Here is a 9,338-nt window from a genome sequence, read left to right as displayed (position 1 = left end):
CTCACTAGGTTCCACTTCTAAAAGGTTTCATCCCTCAATAGCTCTACCCAGGGGACCATATTCTCAGGACCTTCCTGTAGGAACACATCCAGTTTAGGAGTCTTTTAAAACAAGCAGAAACTGCCAATCTACACACCTCTGTTCAATTTAGAAAAGTTAATGCTGGGGGCTTACAGGATAGTTTTCAGCTTTAGGTAGAACATTGTCAAATCTTAGGATTTCAGACATGCCAGGAGATAATTATAGGCTTCTCTGATACAGCTACATGAGGCTACCTCGCACGACCTGTGAACTTACAGTATACAAGACACAACCAGGGAAGTTAGATAGGAAGTGTCTCGTGAGCGGAGTTCTGTAGGAATTGCCCTCCAGGAAGAGAATTGAAGGGCAGTATCCTGCATGGTGGAGTCATTCAGAAGAGGAAGGAAGGATAACTAAGTTAGAATGAGACCAGGGAACAGGCAAAGCCAGATGGTAACATGTGAGGAACGAGGCGAAAAAGTGATTTATTTCCAATTTGTTCTGATTCCTCCCTCTGCCTAGACTCCTCCTCGATGCCAGTAACACTGTGAATTCTTTGGTACTTCCAAGTATCATTTTAGGTTATCTCCCATAAAAATATTGGCATTTGCTAATCAATGTGGAATCCGTTAAAGCTAATGTTATCAAGGGAGGATTTTAGCAACTCCACTGGAAATGGTGTCTCCCCCGGGTTCCCCTAGAGCACTGAGCACAGCTGCTGTGTGCTTTTGTGTGCTTTCTGTCCTTCCTTCTGTGCGAGCTCTGCTCTCAGCCACAAGTTAAAAAAAAAAAAAAAAAAAAAAAAAAGATCCAGGCTTCCCTTCCAGAATCCTAGGTAAAAATGTACTTGCCCACAGTAAAAACTAGGGATGCTAGGCATCACTATGGCCTGAGGATGCAACATTCTTGTTGGTCAGCTGGATTTTGCAATGTAATATCTACAGGATGGAGTAGTTATCTCTAGGTAGCTAATAAGACTGCTATGTGAAAAAGGATGCCTTAGTGAGGAAAAAGTGTGTTTTACCCCCAAAAGGAAAGCTGTAGATACTGGAGCATAAAAAACAAACAAACAAAAAACAAACCAACAAACAAATACATTTCCCCACTGCAAAATCTGTCAGAACATTAAATTCCATAATTTCTCAAAAACCACCTTCTGAACCTTCATCTCTGCACATACTACCTAGGCAAGCTCATTATAACTCCACATGGAATGGTTTCAATCTTTGTATCCTACTTAGGCTTCCTTTTTGAGATATGCATACCTGCTGAGGCACCCTACACTACCTTTCATCTGGGAAGGTGCAAGGTCTTAGAAGCCCTTTTCTTGTTTAAGAAAGTTTTGGAAACATTCTAAGATAGAACATGTCTTGCTATCATGCTGAAACATAGTAATTAGATAACTTATTTTCGAATGGATTATGTATATGGCTATTATGTATATGTACATTCAAACATTCTCAATGCCCATTGAGGCATGGAGAAGTTTGTTCTTACGCTAATCCCTCCATGACTGCTGTATTTAGGAATCCTTTTTATTTTCAGTTAAATACCCTTTTTTATCGTTTGTTTATTTATTTATTAAAGATTTCTGTCTCTTCCCCACCACCTCCTCCTATTTCCCTCCCCCTCCCCCAATCAAGTTCCCCTCCCTTGTCAACCCATAGAGCTATCAGGGTTCCCTGCCCAGTGGGAAGTCCAAGGACCACCCACTTCCATCCAGGTCTAGTAAGGTGAGCATCCAAACTGCCTAGGCTCCCACAAAGCCAGTACGTGCAGTAGGATCAAATCCTTGCATCTAACTTTGGATCTTGGTTTTCCACAGGACTCTAGGGTTTTTCTCTTCTGCTACTGGTACATAACAAGTTCAAGTCTTCTTCCAAACAGTTTCTCTACTATTCGCTGGGACTGGGTCTCCCTTACCCTAACTGATCTTCTAGTTGAGGCTCATCTCAACTCCAACCTGATATAAAAAGGGGATGAATTATTCTGAAGGCATGGAAGGTCTGCAAACGAGGAAGCAGCCCTTCTAAATATCATTTGCAAATGACTCTGCAGGTCATTTTTGATTGTGAGATGACAGACCTGGAAAAGTACAGACACTGTCTTCCTACACTGCATGTCAGGAGATAAATGTGTCCTACAGAATTAAAATTCATTCCTGAATGTGCCATATGTTTTGTGTTCAAACAGGAGGATAGTGCTTGACTCACATGTTCTTCTGTATCACAGACCCAAAGAACTACAATAATATAAATTGATTGGCTACACATTTCCCCAGTGTCCCATAAAACTTTTGACTTTTCTTCATTTGAAATGCATGATTAGGAATACACACGAATAGGAAATAGGGGATGATATTATTCAAACTATTTGGTAGCCCGTTTCTGAAAAGGGGAAATAAATAATGGAAGGGTAAAAATTAGGTAAGAAAAAAGGGAGAGAAAGAATGAGAGAGGGAACATATTGATTGATCGGGTTGCAGTAATTGGGTTGGTGGCTTTCTATTTCATCCTTCAACTTCAAAACATCATCTAGGTTGGACCAAAATGTACTGAAATCCTTCATACTTTATTCTAAAATCAATAGTTTAGAAACACTGTTCTTTTTTAGGCTTTCGGTTTAAAACCTTACTGGAATAGAGAGGGGAGAAAGGTGTTTTTATTCTTGTCCAAGCATTCCAGCTGATTCTAGTTTCTCCCTATTTAATCTCTCATCCCTACCACTGGAGTTGTTGAAACTTTTTAAGTGGAGAGAAATGGAAATAAAAATTTCAGAAGTGTATGTAGAATCTTCACCTAAAGAATAAAAAGTCATTCATTCACGCATTATTTGTGATAAATTCTAAGGGCTTATTTCCAGCATCCCAGAGATGGTAGTGGCTCTTGCCACCACAATAAAAAGAAAGAAACTAAATAACAGACTTGTTATTATAAATTGGGATGAATATGACAAGAGAAAGAGCATCATGTGAAGTTTTAAGTAGACACTCAAGGAAGACTTCCTTGAGAAAACACCCAAGCTGAGAGGTGCAGAGTAAAGGAAGTCAGGCTTCATTCAAGAAGAAAATTCATGAAGAAGTAGCTACTTGCAAAAACTCTGAGGTGGTGAAGCTTGCTGTAGAGCAGGAGGAAGTCCAGAAGGCTTCCAACAGAGAAGGTGCCAAGAGAAGAGCAATGAGCTTAAGGCTAATAAGACTATTACAAACTGTATGGACCTTTCAAAGAAGAAGATTGATTTCCTTCTAAGTTTGATGTAACAGCCAAAAGAATTGAAGCTGACAAATGACACAAACCAATTCACTTGATTTAAACCTGAATCTCGATGATCTGAGGAAAAGGCAGAGATGAAGAAATGAACGGAAGCTACTCAGGAGAGTGTTGTATTCTCTGAAAGAAGTTAACTGCCTGTGTTTGACAGTCTCCAAATTTCCTCTAGTATTTCTCTTCTATTTTTCACACCCTAGTGTAGCACCTTTACTCCTTCATTGATCAGGGTTGACCTAGGTATCCAATAAGATCGCTCAAAGATGATGATCCAAAGGTAAACCATAAAAGATAACTGCAGTGATGGCTCACCAAAGCCCACTGTTGATAATGAGAATGTTGACAATGACAATGAGAATCCTGATGCCATTCTGTGGGATAATTCCTTTTCATAAGAACTGAGGCTTCTACCAGCAGCCAGCACAAACACTCCATCAATGTACATGAACCACACTGGAAGATATAGCCACTCATCAGAGTTCAGATGGCAATAGCCATGATAGCATTTTGAATATATTTTCATAATAGATCCTTGGCCAGAACTCTTCAGTCAAGCTACTCCCAAACTCCTGACCCATGGATACTATGAAGGATATACAACATTCACTGTTTATGGCACTAAGGTTTAGGGCAGTATGATGCAGCAGGAAATGAGTAGTTTAATTGTGGAGGCTCAGAGAACAGAACAGACTTGAAAGATACCAGAGAGGCCCACTACAAGCGACATGATGAGGGTCTTGTTTTGTGTGAGTGAAGAGGGCAGCACGAGAACACCTGTAGGTGTCTGGTTTATGCAAGTGCACACATTGCATCATACACAGAGGAGTGCATCAGACAGTCCCATATGCCATGTGCTCAGTTAGAGAACCAAGTAGATAAACAAGCTCAGAAGAGGAAAATATGATGAGTGACACATAGTAAATAACTTTTAGATTGCTGGTGATATGTAAAATCATAGGAATAAATTACAGCAATAAGACCAAGATGATTCTGGCTCATGAGCTGAAAGCTGCAGTTTTCCATAAGGTATCAATCAAACAAAATGCTGTTACATGAAAACAATAAGGGAAATTATTAGAGGGGATGGAAGAAAAGATGTAATAGGTGACATGGTGTAAATGACCATCAAGAGGAGGTCATCCTTTCCCATATGCTACAGAGGTATGCATGTTTCATTCATGAATTATAGACAAAGATTGCATTGCAAAATTCCAGCAGATGTTTTATATTAGGAGGGGCTTCTGGGTATATATAATATACTGGTCAAAACACAGCAAACTGAAAGGAATGTAAATGGAGTCACCATAAAATGAAGAGAGAATGCCTCAACTAGACATCTTCTGCCACCAAGTTAAACCTCTACTGCCAGGCCTAGCTAGCATCTTGTCATCTTGTTGAGTCAGTGGCCACTGGGGTCCGAAGGATTTCTCCAAACATCACAGTCTATTGCCATGACTATTGGTTGTTCTCTACAACCTAATGGTAAAGCCAATTGCTGAAAACAATTATTATGTCATCAAATACAGGTGAACTAGAAACTTCACCGCTACAAACATCCATAGTACTGGAATGTTTTGCACACTGCCACAGAAAAAAAAATAATTATCAATACTATCCAGCTAGAAACTCTGAACCTGCAACAGTGAACCTTCTGGTAGATATACTGCATCAATAGTAGAACAAATGGTATAGCTATAACCAGCACACTTTTTTTTTAAATTGGAATTAAAGCACACTGCATAAGATGGAACCCATACCTGACATTGCCAAAGTGACTAAGAACCTGAGACTAGATAGGTAATGAACCTAAAATAAAACTTAAATATTCTTATGAAAGAGCATAGCAATAAATTGGCTCCTAATTACATATCGATATACCCACAGACCAGTACCATCACTCAACCCTCCTTAGAGAAGCTTATTGCAGTAGATGGTAATAAACACAGAGACCCACAATTAGACAGTGTTCAGAGGTAGAAGACTTTGATGTACTCAGTCATGAATGAGATTGTACTGGCTGGTTTTGTGTATCAACTGGACACAAACCAGAGTCATCAGAGGAAGGAGCTTCAGTTGAGGAAATGACTCCACGAGATCCAGCTGTAGGGCATTTTCTCATTTAGTCATCAATGGAAGAGAGCCCAGCCTATGGTGGGTGGTTTCTCTAAGAAGGAGGGCTGAGCAAGCCATAGGGAGAAAGTCAGTAAAAAGCTCCCCTCCATGGCCTCTGCATCAGCTCCTGCCTTCGGGATCCTGTCCTGTTCGAGTTCCTATCCTGATTTCCTTCAGTGATGAAAAGCAAGGTGAAAGTGTAAGCCAAATAAGCCCTTTCATCCCCCAAGCTGTTTGTGTTTCATCACAGCAATAGAAACCCTAACTAAGACAGGGATGTTTTCATCAAAGCCCTTCCCTCAAGCATCTATATGGAAGAGGCTAGAAGACTGTCATAGCCTGAGGTGATGGGGACATCAAGGTAAGAGTGTCTTCCAGACACAACAGAACTAATTATGTACATGTGAATTCACAGAGCCTATTGCAGCATTCCACCACAGGAGACCTGCACTGATCAAGAGAAACAACATCCCAGCACTAAAAAAGGGAAGTAGAAACAAAGTTCTATAAAGTATTTATGTAATTATTCTTTATCACTAAAAACGTGGGAGTCACATATCAAGAGAAAACCCCTGAATGATCAGAAAAGCAGTGGAGAAGTGATCAATGACCTCGTCTCTCTCATTCCTTGATGATGATGAAGAAGGAGAAGGAGAAGGAGAAGGAGAAGGAGAAGGAGAAGAAGAAGAAGAAGAAGAAGAAGAAGAAGAAGAAGAAGAAGAAGAAGAAGAAGAAGAAGAAGAAGAAGAAGAAGAAGAAGAAGAAGAAGAAGAAGAAGAAGAGAAGGCTAAGGCTCTCTCTAAGCCCCACCCTACTACTTCCTGCGTTTCTATCTATCCTTGGTCCTCCAAAACCTCTATGGATAATTTTGGTCAGCTAATAGTTAGCTCTGCCTGCTGATTCAAAGCAAACTTTATTGTCAGTCTTGGGAGTATCAGAATACAATCACAATATCACACAATAGTCCTACCCCTAACCAAGAAGTTATTTGCAACTGAGAGTTCCCCTTTCCAGTTCCCTTCAGCACACCCCACGGTGATATTTTATCACTTGCCCTTATAGAGAATATGGTCTGCACCTTGGTGTCCATATGTAAACCAAGATCATCAAACATTCCTCCACATTGTTTCTACCCTGGGACCTGTCCAGCTGATCTGGCATAGAAGGGACAGGCAATGAACATTTGCACAAAGTATCCCACACGAGTCTAACGGTAACCTGGGATAAGAGCTTCAGAACTTGATCAAGTATAATGTTTGGAGTGACAAGGTTATTAAGCAGTTCCACTTAGTAAATTAGGCATATGGAAGGACTTCTGATAGTGTCATGCCCCTTCTGCTTTTGAGTCTCTAAGTAACAGGTAAAAGATCAGCTCTAACTGGTAATGGGGGGTCATTGTAAATGATTCTTACCACACCCAGCCTGGAGTGTTGAATTGCCAGAGTCAGACTCTAAACTCATCCTCTCTGCTGCTGCCTACTTTGCTAGCCCAGGAGATCTAAAGCTAGGTTCAGAGTTGGCAACCATGGACACTGACTTGCCAGCTAAAGTCTTAGGGTTTTTTATTGCTGTGAAAAGACACCATGACCAGGGCAACTCTTATAAAAGAACATTTAATTAGAGGGCTTGCTTACAGTTTCAGAGGTTCAATTCATTATCATCATAGTGGTGAACATGGCAGTGTGCTGGCAAATGTGTTGGAGATAAAGAGTTCTTTTTCTTGACTAAGAGGTAACAGGAAGTTGACTGAGTGTCACACTGAGGGAAGCTTAAGCACAAAAAGACCTCAAAGCCTGGCCCACAGTGACACACTTTTTCCAAAGAGACCACACCTACTCCATCCAAAAAGGGCATACCTCCCAACAGTGTCACTCCATTTGGGAAACATTTTCTTTCAAATCACCACAGCTAATTAGCACATGAAAGTAAACTTAGAATGGTTCCTAGCACAACTTTCAATAACGTTTCTAATAAGTACATGAACATATTGTCTCAGCTCTTCCCAAATGTAGTTACTAAAATTTTAACTATCAGGGGCTGGAGAAATGGCTCAGAGGTTAAGAGCATTTCCTGCTCTTCCAAAGGTCCTGAGTTCAATTCCCAGCAACCACATGGTGGCTCACAACCATCTGTAATGGGGTCTGGTGCCCTCTTCTGGCCTGCAGGCATAAACACAGACAGAATATTGTATACATAATAAATAAATAAATATTTTTTAAAAATTTTAACTATTAATAAATACTGAAACTGTGCTTAATGTTAACTTGTAATAATGAATCCAAAACATTTGGATTTTCCAGGAGAAAATCAAAAGAAATAATATTCTAAAATCATGCTAGTTTCTTCCTTTCTCTCATTGTCAGTTTTTTTTTTTAAGCATTTTACCTATAACTATAGGACCTGTATAAATTATGACCAAACATATTTTTGCTCTTTCACAGAAGATCTTTTGCTAAATATGTAGGATCTTCATCTCTGCCATATTATGTACCAAAGGATAATAGATTTGGCAGCAAAAATAGACAGTTACATTCATTAAACGCCAACTGTGTGATACAAATCTGGCTTTAGGTGCTGCTACCAGACTGACAGAACATTTAGCTTCCAATGGTCTGAAACATACTGTCCAATCTAATAATTTTCAGAGTCACATTTTACTGCATTTTAAAAGACAGACATCAATATTATATTACTTTTATATGTTCTCTAAATAATAACAAATGTTTTGCCAGTAAGTAAAATTTGATTAAATTCATTAATCTCTTGATGGGATAGTTTATTTAATAAAAGACTGAATCATGTTATTTGATTTTTAGGATTTAAATAAAATTTGATTATAAATGGAATAGGTTGTATAAAGGGAAAACCCTAAAATTTAGATGGAAAATGAAAAAAAATTGCCCATAATTTTAATCCTAGAAAATAATCAATTACTTCAATCTTTTACTTAACTCCCCATGTATTTTCTTTAAATGATCCATTTTAATAAATACAGAATAATCTATACTGGTTTTCAACCTTTGTTTCTGACTATAGATGCCACCTATATGTGGGTCTTTATAGGGATTTTTTAAAGTATGAAATTTTTAAGACAAAAATATATGCCATTGAAAAGTAACAGTGCCTTCACTCCGTTAGAGTTCATCTCAAGCACATTCTATAGAACAGTCCTTAGAAGTACAATTTTAACATTTTTCAGAGGGCCAAATACTTAGCCATGTCTTAGTTGGGACAATTACATCATCGTGTTTGTAAAATGGGGCAACCTCCATATGTTACAGACAAAAAAGGCAGCCTGTTCATTCCAAGAGCTCTAGGCATGTGGAAGAGATAAAGAACAGAAAACAGTTATAATACACAGTTGTTAATCCAGGCTTTGAGTTAAGCAGGGCATGCAAAGCAGCTTCCTAAGAAGCCCAGCCTGGGAAGGGAAATCAACTGAGGGGAAATATGTTTTCAGGCTGACTCAAGGATGGGCACAGCCAAAGCCAGGAGGAAGAGAGCCATCACCCAGAAAATCATCCAGATACAAGTGTTATTGCAGGATTGAAGAATATAGAGCAGAGATGTTTAGCAGGCTATAAGGGGAAATGAATGAAAGATGAGCACCGAGCACCTTGATAAGGCTGATTCTACTGAAGAGCCTCAGCTCCAGCACTCATCCAGTTAGGAATGGGAAGGATCTAAAAGAAGCAGGGGAAACCTCATGAGTATCAAGCAGATGTAGAACATCCCTTACGCCCCACAAGCCACCTGGATAACCATCTTAAATGATGGTCACAATGGTCAAATTATGCAGAAGACAATATCAAAATATCCCTCAATACATCTTTTCAGTCTTTTGGTTTGAGATTTTAAGAAAACAAATGTAATTATTTTTGGATTATATTTCAAGTGGATCACAAAAAGACCAGAGATAAAGTGTTTGAAGTGAGGAGA

Source organism: Microtus ochrogaster, unplaced genomic scaffold (assembly GCF_000317375.1).
Source record: "Microtus ochrogaster isolate Prairie Vole_2 unplaced genomic scaffold, MicOch1.0 UNK3, whole genome shotgun sequence".
NCBI classification, from domain to species: domain Eukaryota; kingdom Metazoa; phylum Chordata; class Mammalia; order Rodentia; family Cricetidae; genus Microtus; species Microtus ochrogaster.
Note: the sequence above shows the minus strand (reverse complement) of the source record.